The following is a 14126-nucleotide window of genomic DNA, read 5'->3' on the forward strand; positions in this document are numbered from 1 at the left end:
CTCATATGTTTGCGACCAGTTGCAGAAACTATTGATAAACTACAAGGAGAAACACAATGTTCATACGGATATCTACTTCCATGCTTAGTTTCTCTGTGTCAAAAATTAAGGCGCATTAGCAATGACAGTAATTTGGTTTGTTGTCAACCAATAGCAGAAGGTTTATTAAACAGCATTGAAAGAAAGTTTACCGATTTTTTCAATATTCAAGGTAACGGATGTTTCGCAGCAATTGCAGCCATTGTACATCCAAAATTCAAAACACAGTGGATTGGATGCTTGAGTGATATTGCTCAATCAGAAGCTTATAAAACTGTGATGCATACTGCCCGAATTGAAAGTAGAATTCAACCAATTACTTCTTCCAATCAAAATTTAAATGATGATTTTTTTGACTTTGGAGATGAACGAAATAATTCCGTTTCATCATTAGAAACATTTGAAAACTCTGATGCTGAAATGGAAGTACGAAGATACATATACGAGCCATGTACTGAAAATATATTTGCAATTAACGCATATCCAATTGTAAAGAAATTATTTATCAAATATAATACGCCGATACCTTCTTCTGCTCCAGTGGAACGATTATTCTCATATGCAACAATGCATAATTTGCCACGCTACAATAGACTAACGGATGAAAACTTCGAAAGACGAGTTTTAACAGCAAGCAACATAAAACAAAAATGGTAACACACGCGCGCGTACACACACACACACACACACACACACACACACACACGCGCGCGCGCGCGCGCGCGCATACGCACATACACATGTAATAAATATATTAAAAATTTTAAAAACTATGTTAACCGATAACATTTTTTTCAAATGCTCCTTTACATTCTTGAGTTATCAATAAAATAACTTTAAATTATTATTATATATATCGTCAGTTAATGGTAAGGCAGTTATTTGTTACGAACAAAATTAGAAATTAATCTTTATTCGTTATTCAGAATTTATAGAATAAAAATAATAATAATTTCAGTCGTTTATTTTGTTATTCAAAGAGAATTGAATACGAAAATAAATTTTTGTTCCTTATTCAAGATGTATTGAATAAAGGATAAGTGCTTATTCATTATTTCATAGAATGACTAAATAACTTTTAAATTTTTATTCGTCATTTTTAAGTAGCTGAATAATGATTAAATTTTTATTCATCATTTACAAGTGATTGAATAACGAATAAATTTTTATTCATTATTTATAAGAGGCCGAATAACAAATAAATTTTTATTCATTATTTACAAGCAACTGAATAACGAATAAATTTTTATTCATTATTTACGAGAGGCTGAATAACGAATAAATTTTTATTCGTCATTAACAAGAAGCTGAATAACGAATAAATTTTCATTCATTATTTATAAGAAGCCGAATAATGAATAAATTTTTATTCATCATTCACAAATGGTTGAATAACGAATAAATTTTTATTCATTATTTACGAGAGGCTGAATAACGAATAAATTTTTATTCATTATTTATAAGAGGCCGAATAACGAATAAATTTTTATTCATCATTCACAAGTGGTTAAATAACGAATAAATTTTTATTTATTATTTACGTGAGGCTGAATAACGAATAAATTTTTATTCGTCATTTATAAGAGGCCGAATAATGAATAAATTTTTATTCATCAATTTTTTATTATTTAAATAAAAAATTATTCATTAATGCCCATCCCTGCAGGAAATATTCTAAAGATGACACGACTAATAAGAAAATGACAAAGAGCTCGAATAACAATATAGCTTTGAAGATATTAGTTTTAGGACCCATGTTAATTAGATCTTTTCTTCTTGTTTTGATCAATACTACCTGCTATCAAAATATGTGACCCTTTTTTTGGATACCCTGTATACAAGGAAAAGATAGGGTACTATATTCCGCTTTAACAGGACGAAACATGCAAAAAACTGTAAGTATCTATAATTTTTATATATTTTTTATATTTGTTTTTTTTCTCGTTTACTTATCTGTATTTTTATTTACAGAACATTACCACGGTATACACCTCGCATTTTGGGGAGGAGATTGGCATTGACGTCCACCGCATATAAATATCTTGACATTAAAATCAGCGTGGAAAATACATTGTTTGTGGGGGTATTTATTGGTGACATCCGAGGCAATCAAATAATTCTGCCTCATGCAACGTGGACAGCACTGTTCCAGAAACATGTGGACATTAAGCGACTCGGGCAGTCGACTTTGCCTTCCTCAGCATTATCAATTTAAAATCTAATTGTACATTAATTGTCATTAAACTGCGTAATGAAAATATTGTTAAACTAACATACTTATGTATTACAAATATATGATACTTGCATGTATTTGAAACCAAAAACTTTTTCTTGTTTGAACACGAACATTGCATTGAACATATATATTTTTCTTTATATCAATATACATAGACAGTGAGCAAAAAATATAATCACTTTGTATCTCTTTTATGCCAAAATTATGTTAATAGTAAATGCGATGCGGCAAAACTTTTGCGAGAAAAATATAATAAAACCTCACTTTTAGATTGTGAAATGTTAGCTTACGCTTTAGATCAAGAAGCACGGTTGCGTCTTGCACCTATGTCTTTTTTCTCTAAATGAACGAAAAGCGAGAAAGACTGAGCCTTTTTTACGCGAATCAGCGAGTTCAAGCATAACGAGATTATCACTAACGGCTGAACCGATCAAGATTTGAGTAGTCTTAATCGATAGCTTTGGGACGAATTGTATAATAAAAGTGTTTTTATTTTCTCTCTCCGTGTCCTACGAGCAAAGATATCGTGACGCAAAGTTTAAATCTTGACGTTCTTGCATTCAGATACGTCATTATCATCGTCGCCTTCAGGAATTCTCCCTTTCACATTTTCGACACAGAGTGGCGCTGGCATACATTATTAACTAGGTACCCTCAAGAGAAGAATCATCGCCACCATTACAGGGATACAGGAAGTGTATTTAATAAGCGCGGCAGTATTCAAATGCATTTGTATTACATTAAAGTTCCTATTCATTTTCTATCTCCGACAACTATCTTTTTCGTGAAAAAATAAAATTTTTTATTTTTATATATTATTATGATTTGAAAGTTGCTATAGTTATGAAAATAACTTAATTATTTTGAACTAGAGAGATATTCGACCGATACATGTAACATACAATTTTAAATAAGAAGGCCTATTCGGTCATAGCTAGATCTTAGTGCTTTGTATATACGTGTGATTTTATATACTTTCTCAGACTCAACCAAACTGCGCGCCGTTATTTTTGGTCATATAACACAGTTATGATCGAATAAGAGATAGTAATATCACCTTTATTAAATTAAAATTATTTTAATAATACTTGATGCTTACTTGCATCTATGTTAACCTTTCTCCCCCCCTGAAAAAACTGTAAAAAATTTTTTGCGAAAAATATCACCTCAGCCAGGGTTCGAACCTGCGACCTCTCGAATCTCCGGTACAGGTGTCTTATCCAACTCGATCACTGAGGCTGTGATGATATTTCTCGCAATAACTGATGAGTTAGAACGCATGTGATGGCAGCGTGATTTCAAACTAGAGAGACATTCGACCGATACATGTAACATACAATTTCAAATAAGAGAGAGAGAATAACATCAATTTCTAGTCGAGTTGGCTAAGACACCCGTACCGGAGTTTCGGGAGGTCCCAGGTTCAAACCCTGGCTGAGGTAATATTTTCCACAATAAATTCTTTACAGTTTTTTCAGGGGGGGAAGGGTTAATATAGATACTAGTAAGCATCAAGTATTATTAAAATAATTTTAATTTAATAAAGGTGATATTACTATCTCTTATTCGATCATAACTGTGTTATATGACCGAAAGTAACGGCGCGCAGTTTGGTTGAGTCTGAGAAAGTATATAAATCACACGTATATATAAAACACTAAGATCTAGCTATGACCAAATAGGCCTTCTTATTTGAAATTGTATGTTAATTATTTTGTTTTTGGTTATGTGTTTATTTCCAGTTATATGATTGTAATTTACCGACTTTCCCCGCATGGATCAGCTCGTCGGGTTTTCGGTGCTAGGCCGCGAAAATGGTTCAACGCGGGAGAAAGGAAGGCCGGCGGTGCGGTTTAAGACACTACACGCGAGATATGGTTTAACTTGACGTATATTTGGCTAGTGGGATGGACAATATATACACGGTAATATATATATTTACATATATACAAGTGTCGATGTGCTTCGTCGCCAGATCGTATAATAGTATACCGGCGTAATCTTTGCGCGGGCGCGGTCTGCGGCGTACCATGTTTCGTGACGCGGTAGGCGTGGTTTCGCGATACGGTCCGCGGGCTAGCCGTCGTGTCGCGGTTCTCGCGGGCGGGTCGAATTCCCGCACGGTATGGCGGTCGCGACGGGATCGTCGCAGGTAGGCTGGACGCGCGGCACCCTGTCAAGTATCTTGACCCGGGACCCCGAACACGGCGGTCGCGGTTTTGGTGGGTCGCGAGGTGAGGAAGCCTCCAGATCGCCGGGGACCGGCTGGCTGACCAAGACTCTTGGTGCTTGAGCGGGTCTTGGCTCTTGGAGGCTGGTGTATCCGGGACGGCTTGGCGTCGGAGGCGGTAGGTACCCTCTCGCCGCGGCCAAGTACTCTTCGACCGGGGTTCCGACTTCGTGAGCGGGATATCACAGACGCCGTTATCGGAAAGCTGGTCGGTGACGGAGTCGCCGTTTCTCGTCGTGACGGCCCTATTTATACCGAGCGACTCCGCTCGCCTCCGTTATCTTTTCGGCGCTTGACAGCGGAATCGTCGGGGTAGGGAGGACTGCGTGTCCTCCGAGTGCGCGTGCGCGCCGATTCAGCGCGTGCGATGGCTCGGCGTGTCTCCTCTGGCGGTGTTTGTCACCAGGCGGTATTGCGGTATTCGGAGTCTTAAAAACGGGTACCCGAGGTACCCCTAATTATGGCCCGGCGGCCTTTCCGGCCGATGTACGCCGGGACGATGCTTTATACGGGGTGCATGATTATTTATATTTAATTAATATATATTTATATATTATATTAAATTAATATTCAATCAGTAAAACAAAAGGTAAATTTTTAATATATTTACTAATCTTTTCTATATTAATTGGAAGGTTAGGTTTTAAAATATCCTTTCCGAGGAAAATTTTTTTCAAAATATACATATAATATGTAACGAATATTTTGTTATACCAAGTAAAATTGTCCTCGAAGAGGATATTTTGGAAAATAATTGAAGTTTCATTGAAATATTTCTATTTTTAATATCTGAAAGCATTTTTTATTTTGTTACCTAGATAGCACAGAGAATTTAAAAAGATTAAAAAAAGAATTCAGGTTTATGACACCAATACTAAATTTATTTTGAAATGTAAAATAAATTCTTTTTTTAAAAAAAGAAAGAAAAAGGAAAAGAATTCTTTTTGCATTTCAAAATAAACTCAGTATTGGTGACATAAACCTGAATTTGAATGCTGTATACTATCTGGATTATATTTTCTTGTTATTAAAGTCGCATTTTTAAATAGTAGTGGTTGGTCTACCGGAGCCTTTAATTGTATCTTCTATCAAATGCTTTATACAACACGTTCAAAGAACGATATTATCTGAAAATATTTTTTAAAAGTAAGTATATAATATTAATTGTGGCGAACCAAAATCCGCCACCAACATACGCGCGCGCGCGAGCGCGCAGGCAAGCCGCGGGCGCCAGCGTGGGCGCGAGCGCCGGCGCTAGTTCAGGCGCCGCCGCTAGGCGGCCGCTTTCTTGGGAGTCAAATGCATCCACCGAGCGCATATAATACGCGACCGCAACCCGTCAAACACGCATCCTCCGATCGAGGCTGAGCTCCTGTTGGGCCCTTCGATCTCGAGAATCGTCACCTGAGGTGCGCTCCTTTACGGGCCCTCGCTCTTGGTGTACACAGAGGTGCGCTCCTTCACGGGCCCTCTCCCTTGGTATCACCCGAGGTGCGCTCCTGCACGGGCCCTCGCTCTTGGTATCAACCGAGGTGCGCTCCTGCACGGGCCCTCGCTCTTGGTGTACCTAGAGGTGCGCTCCTTCACGGGCCCTCTCCCTTGGTATCACCCGAGGTGCGCTCCTGCACGGGCCCTCGCTCTTGGTGTAACACGAGGTGCGCTCCCTCCAGGGCCCTCAATCTTTTGGTCGAAGAGCTTCGTGGCACGTCAAACTGCCTCGTCGACGTCTCCGACGGGACCGTCCCGGTCCTTACCCGCACCCGGACTGTCCGGGGTGCGTCTGTCCAGACGAGTGCCAGGGAGTTCCCATACTCGACTCTGGCATAGCGTTCCTTCCTTGGGAGCTGAGGCAGATAGAGGTACCACGACACTACGACCCTCGCCGCCGGTGTACCGTAACAAGGAGTCAGGGGACCCAAACGTCGCCAACCGCTTCGGCCACGTCCAGCGGTACCCAGACGTCCCCTGAGCCTGCAACGAGCACTCCGCAGAAGCTCCGAAGCGTCGTCGTCGTCCCAGTCGCTCCTTCGCCGCGTTCTCCGCGTCCTCGCACGCCAGGGCGATCTCTCCCCGCAGAAAAGCGGGAGAAAAAGAAACGGAAGGAGAAACTGATAAAAAATCTATTCGGCAACTGACCGACTTTTTTTAGGCGCCTCCGGGCGCCGCCTAAGCCACTACCAAAGAAAAGCATACCTTTGTAACAAAGAGTTATTCTAATAAAGAACACGTAAACGTATAACGTGTAATTATTTGTGGAACCTTCTGATACCACAAGCAACCCCACATTAATATTAAATATAATTTTCACATGCATACAATGTATAAAAAAAAGAAAGAATCGTAATTTTATATAATATAATAGAAATTTTATGCTGTATTTACCATACATGCAGATAAACATACATTGAACAAAAAACATTTGTTACATAAATATGTATAATATTAACAGCATCAAAATAAATAATCTTTCTGCAATAAAACTATAAATCTATGTATCACAACATCTATCACATATAGATACATTATTATCACATAAAGATACATTATGTTATTGCGTACTTAATACTATTTATATTATATTATAAATATATTATAATACGAGGTGTGTTCAAAAAGTATCGCGAATTTTGTGTTTTTTCAAAAATTATTTATTTATTCATGAATATCTATTTTGTCCCCTTCAAAGTAATCCCCATGAGATATTATACACTTGTGCCAACGGTTTTTCCAATCTTCGAAGCACTTCAAAAAATCATTTTTTTTTATCTTGTTCAGCTCCTCCTTCGATGCCGTCTTTATCTCGTCAAGCGTAGCGTAACGTCGTCCTTTCATGGGCCTCTTCAGTTTAGGGAACAAGAAAAAGTCACAGGGGGCCAGATCTGGGGAATATGGTGGCTGCGGCATCATTAGTGTGTTGTTTTTGGCCAAAAAGTCGCGCACAAGCAACGATGTGTGAGCAGGGGCGTTATCGTGGTGCAAAAGCCAATTTTTGTTCTTTCACAAATCCGGGCGTTTCTGGCGGATTGCTTCGCGCAAATTGCGCATAACTTGCAGGTAATATTCCTTATTGACCGTTCTACCCTGTGACAAGAACTCATGATGCACCACGCCCCTGCAATCGAAGAAAACTGTCAGCAAAACTTTCACATTTGACCGAACTTGGCGCGCTTTTTTCGGTCTTGGTTCGTGCGGCAGCTTCCATTGAGATGATTGAGCTTTGGTTTCCACGTCATAACCATAAACCCACGATTCGTCACCAGTTATGACCCTCTGGAGCAAATTTGGGTCGTCGCGGACAGAGTCCAACATCTCATTAGCAATGTTCATGCGATGCTGTTTTTGGTCGCAATTGAGCAATTTTGGTACGAATTTCGCGGCGACCCGTCTCATGCCCAAATCATTGATAAAAATCGAATGGCACGAGCCAATCGATATGTTTAGGTCCTCAGCAACTTCTCTAACGGTGATTCGACGATTGGCCAATACCATTTTCTCCACTTCATTAATTTTTTCGTCTGTGTTGAAGTGCTCGGGCGTCCGGCACGCTCTTCGTCGTTCACATCTTCTCGGCCTTCTGAGAACATTTTGTACCACCGATAAACGTTGCTTCGGTCCAAGGTAGCTTCTCTGTATGCCACAGTCAACATTCGGAATGCATCCGCGCACTTAATTTCGTTTTTCACACAAAATTTGATACAGGTTCTTTGATCCATTTTTTTGAATAGGTAAAAATCGAAGACGATCCAAAACACGTGCAAGCAAAGCAGCTGTCAACAATTAAGTGAACATTCAAAATGGCCGAGCTTGTCGGCATAAGTGAGAGACATGAGTACCAACATAACGCCACAAAAAGATCGAAATTCGAATATACGTAACCCGCGAAAATTCAAAATTCGCGATACTTTTTGAACACACCTCGTATATTTTTCAATGTTATAATCTAATTAACCTGTTTCTAACACGTATGCACTGCCATGGTTTTCCTTGCTCTAACAGATGTATGTTTAGCTTTCTTTAATTATTTAAAATTATTATTTGATACAGTGTTTAGTCGAAAATTACATTAATAAAGAATAATATTATTTTTTAAATTATGACAATTTAAGATATCAAATCGTATGTATTCTTTTAAATTCCGAAATAAGAAATTGTTTTTGATTTACATTTTCTTTTGGGGAAAAAATCAATAAATGCTGTCTGAAAATATATTCCACTGTCACAAAAAAATTAAAAGTAGATTCATTAACAAAAAATATTGACTCTTTCTTGCTCATACGTTTCAATCGTGTTAATTTAGCATACAAAAATGTTGTTGGTGTTTTCACCCTGCCGCATGAATACATTAAACACAACACTTTCAATATTTTTGGATATTGTACAATATATATCCTGTTATATAATATAAACAGTATAAGTCTATATTGTTAAAATTTACTTTATTATATGTGAACAATCCAACCGTTTCATTGTTATTTACATCACATAACTTTATTGTATTTTTTTGTTTTTCTGCAATATTTGTAGTAAATCTAATAAAAACATTCGATTGTCTTGTTCATAATTTCATCGACTTACATTTGCCATATATTGTGAGATAGTGATTAATTTTAAATTGTGTTTAAATTGAACACAATTTGGAATTTGACTTTTAGATCTCATTACACAAAAAATATTTTCCAGACAGTCTTGGAAAAATCTCGAAACCATGACAAAGTTGAAATTTTAGTTATCTAGTAAATACTTAGATATTTGTAAAAAAGTAGTTGTCGAAATCACAGCTGATTTCTGATGATTTCCATCATTTCGATTGATCTTCTCCAACTTGTAATTAATCGAAAAAATCAATGCTTTCTTCAAGAAATATTAATGTTTCCTTATATCGCTTCTCATCTTTATAACTAATATATATAATTATTTGGTTATATCGTAGAGTACAAAAGTAAAAATCATTATGTAACAAACCGCCTTTCCGCACCCCCCCTTGGACGGTCCACCGTTCCAGGCTGTCCGGCCGAACAACCGCCGGACAGCAAGAAACCGACGCACAGCGCCAATAAGAATTGTAAAACCGGCGTAGCGCGCGTATACGCATCCGCCCGTCGAAAGATCTCCGCGCGCACGCGCTCGGCCGAAGTGGCGGCCGCTGGACCGATCTCGAGCGGCAGGGATTCCCTCTCTAATACCGTACCGTTCCGTACTCTCGCACCGTCCCTGCCCTCAAGACTCGACTATATAAGCGCCGCCGTTCCTACAGTCAAGGCTTCTTCTCCGTCCGCCTTCCGTCCGAGAACGAAGTATATCCTGAACGCTCAGCGGAGTTAAGTGAACTTAGCTTCAGTCAAGCGATCTTGACACGAGCCATCCGCTTCCTAGACTGCCGGTTCACGGGCTCAAGTCTATCTTGGGCTCCACCAGGAGATCCTGGTAGTCGGCACTTTCTCGATCAGCCGTCCTGTCTCGGTATTGACTCACGACTCGGGGTGTGGAGTTCCGCACCTCCACCAAGAGATCTCAGCGTGAGTCGATTACCACCGCCGCCGAACATCGCGGTACTAACCGCAGCGCGTCGCGATCGGGTATAAGTATTGCTGTACCGCGCGCGCGACGTCTCCGGCCGTGGCCACGGCCTTCGGCAAGGCACCAGCGCGTCAATAGGGATTCCGAATTCCGAGAATCTCGGCTCGGAATCCCGCGCCTATAAATAAACACCGTTTATAGATACCGCGTTTAAATCCGACCGTTCCGACTGTCGCGTTATATGTACCGTTTTTCCATCCGCGTGTTCTGATTCTCCGTTTGTCCGTCCGCGCATAATTCTAAGCTTTTGTTACGTCCGCCCGCGCGTCATTGTCATTTGTCCGTCCGCGCACCGCGTCCAGAACGCTACGATCTTCTACAACACCGAAGATACGCGAAATAAAGTCTCGCTTAAATACCAACCATCCAAGTCTAGTTCTCTTGGCGACCTCATCCGTGTCCTCGCCCGCCGAACTCACGCCGCCCCGTGCGCGAAAAAGCCAGGTCGTTACAATTATAAAACTTTTTGTGTTGTATTTGTTTCTAGAAGAACATGTATATATACATATACAGCGTGATTCAGAATAACCCGTAGTCTTTCAAGGGACGTATTCCTGGTCGAATTCTAAGACGATTTTTCCTTTGCCAAAAATTTGTCAGACGCTTAGATTTTAAAATATCAGTCGATTAAGTTAGCGTATCACGGGTCGAATATAGATGATATGCAGGGGCGGCGCACTCACCGTTACGCGCGGGTGTGTCGTGAGGTGCTGCGCTCAGCTGATACAACACACAAGTCTTTCTCCCCTCTTACTCTCTCTCTCTCTCTCTCTCTCTCTCTCTGTGCCAGGAAATTCTTTGTACAGTCGAAGAATTGAACAAAGAACTGCACGAAATCTACAAAACTATTTACATCTCAAGTTTTTAGAAACAGTAGTACTTTTTTTGTTACAGAGAGAAAGAGGGAGAGGAGAGAGAGAGAGAGAGAGCGAACGCGCGCGCGCGTGCTTGCATAGACAAGTTTGGACATGCATTTACTTACGTATTATTCTGTACAGCAATCAATTAATTGTCTCCACGATGAGACAGACCAAAGTTTGTGATCCTTTTGAAAATTATCATTTTAGTATCATAATACACAATTCATTCATTTGATCGATAAAACTTGAGTAACTAATTAACGATCACTTTGAGTAACGATCACTGCAAATAATTACACAGGCCCACAAAAAAAAAAGTTGTCTGCGCCATGGAGTAGACCATGATATTCCCATGTATTTTTGCCTGCTGAAACCGAATATGACCTCAGTTTTGCCCCTACACGTCAGGATTTTGTTCTACAGCCAAAAACACCTTGGAAAATTCATTAAACCTTGAACCAGCAAACTTTATATTTCTATAACCCCGTTATCCTTGAACAGCAAACCCCGTAACCCCATAACCCCATAACCCACAACTCCATAACCCTATAAATCTGGAAATCTAGCAGACTCCCAATAACCACATTACCCGTGGGAGGAGAGAGCCAAGACAGCAGACTCTCAAAAAACCACATGACCCTGGGAGTTATGCGGACAGAAGGAAGGATATACAATAACATACATAATATAATTTTATAAATTTCTAACTCTGGAATCCTTAAGCACCAAATATTTTATCTTGGAAAGTTTTTAGACATCACAGCTTATGATCGTTTGTGTTTTCGTACCCTCTTATCTTCAAATGATCTGTGGAGTGTGTTCCGTTTACGCTTCCTCCCTTTCACAACACTTTCTCTTATCAACATCCAACAGAAGTCAGCCATCATATTTATATCCCATCTACCCTGGTAACGACGTTCCATTTCTTTGATATCTTGGTGAAATCGTTCTCCTTGCTCTTCGCTGTAATCCCCAAGATTTTCTGGGAAGTAATCAAGATGTGAATGGAGGAAGTGTAGCTTGTAATTCATCAGGCAACCCAATTGCTGATATTTCCTAAGCATATCAGCAACTAATTCTTCATAGTTTTCACTCTTGTGATTACCTAAAAAGTTTCAACCACCTCCTTAAAGCTAAGCCACGCAGCCTTTTCTTTGGCATTCATTGTAGCAACGAATGCTTCATCTCTCAACATTGTACGGATTTGTGGGCCATCGAAGATTCCCTCTTTCAATTTAGCATCAGTTATTGCTGAAAATTTATTTGCCAAGTATGCATAACACGAACCATCCTTATTTAAAGCTTTGACAAATTGTTTCATTAAACCAAGTTTAATGTGAAGAGAAGGAAGGAGAATCTTGGATGGCTCTACTAAAGGCTTGCTGATGACATTTTTTGAACCGGGTTCCATGGATTCCTTCGCAGGCCAATGTATTTTGACGTAATGGTTTTCGCGGTCTCTGCTATCCCATAAGCATAAAAAGCATGGAAACTTCGTGAAACCTGACTGTTGACCCAAAATCATAGAAAGAATCTTGAGATCACCACAAATTTGCGAGTTGTGTTCGGAGTATTTTATTTTATGTAACACTATCTCAATATTTTTGTATTCTTCTTTGAGCGTTACTGAATGTGCTATGGGTATTGGCGCATATTTATTAGAATTATGTAACAACACGGCCTTCAGGCTTCGCTTGGAGGAATCTATAAACAATCTCCACTCTTCAGCTTTGTATACATTCTTTTTCAAATCATTCATCAGTCCTGTAACATCATGACAGTATACCAGATCTTCGTCTTGAGTAAAGTACTTTCTGAATGATTTATCTCTCGTTCGATAAATTGAAACTTTCGTTCCTTTCGACAACAGATTCTTTTCTTTCAACCTTGAAGCTAGTAATTCGGCTCCATCTTTAGGCAACCCTAATTCTCTGATCAGATCACTCAATTCTTCTTGATTAAATGTTTGAGGTTTAATATTTTTCTTATTTGATGAAACATATTCGTCTTCACTTCCGACATTATCGTTTTCACTTGTTCCTTCATTACTCTTGTATTCTTCCTCAGATCCTCCATCAATCTCCATTTCATCAAGTGATGAACAAAGATCAACTTCCTGATCTTCTACATCAACATTTTCCGTTGATATAATAGGTTTTGTAACACTAGAAACATTTGCATTCGTGATTTTATGCAAATTTAAACTGTTGTATCCTTTTCTTTTTGTCATACAGAAGTAACAATCTTCTTTATTTTCTGGTTCCCCCCAAACTATAGGCTTAGTGAATTTCAATCCTTTGTTATTCTTATTTTTTTTCCATCGATCCATCATAGTTTTGCAAGCACTGCATACTAATTGAGGTAACCAGTAATGATTCCCATCACGCACTTCAGAGGCAAAACATTCTTTATATACTGATTTTAATTTTTCTGTGAATTTTTTAAGATTTTTCTGTAATTTAAGTTCTCCACCAACATAACAGAAAGAATTCGGATCACTATCGCATCTATGAGGAACCACGGAGGATCTAGATGTATTTTGAATAAGTTTAGGATTTTTATTTTGAAGAGCCATGGATATATTGAAAAACCCGCACGTTAGGGATCCTGTTCCGATCGCAGGTGAGTCCGCCGTCCTACGGGTGATAACCCTCATACCTCCGTAGGTCTAAGTATGAGGGCTTTCCGACTTTAACGAGGACAAAGTCAACTCGTTGTCGGACAAACTACGGCTTCATCCTCACACCCTAACGCCCCCCTGCAAGGCAACGCGCCTTCGCTGGCTTCGTTATCTCAGAGGATCGGAAAATGGATCATTCTACACATCCTTGATTAAGGCAGTTGTCACCATCTCCAGCATCCTCTGAGGCAGCAGGATTTTCAATTTCAATAACAGAATCAGAGATTCCGTTATCAGAAGAAGAAACTTATCGTTTGGATTCTTAGACATTCGGGCACAATGTAACTATGGGATAGCCACATATATATATAAATTCGATGGCACTCCGTGGACATGATTTGGGACTTCTGATTCGAATGAGTGGAACTTATCATTTTGTTCGTATATCCCTTGTTCTGTCCCAGGATTATGGTGTTATAGAGTCATGAGGTTATGGGGCTTGCAGGTATAGGGTTCCAGAGTTACGGGATTAGTATGAAAAGGTTATGGGATTCTTAGTTTGGC

At 39.4% G+C, this 14126-nt stretch overlaps 1 long non-coding RNA gene across 1 annotated transcript; it reads left to right on the forward strand.

Moving 5' to 3' along the window:
* The first annotated feature begins 5864 nt into the window (after positions 1 to 5864).
* Positions 5865 to 6568, forward strand: LOC120357266. The gene is made up of 2 exons (XR_005574424.1): positions 5865 to 5955; positions 6079 to 6568. It is a non-coding gene; the product is annotated as an uncharacterized LOC120357266 (long non-coding RNA).
* Positions 6569 to 14126: the final 7558 nt, after the last annotated feature.

This window comes from Solenopsis invicta, chromosome 3 (assembly GCF_016802725.1).
Source record: "Solenopsis invicta isolate M01_SB chromosome 3, UNIL_Sinv_3.0, whole genome shotgun sequence".
Lineage (NCBI taxonomy): Eukaryota > Metazoa > Arthropoda > Insecta > Hymenoptera > Formicidae > Solenopsis > Solenopsis invicta.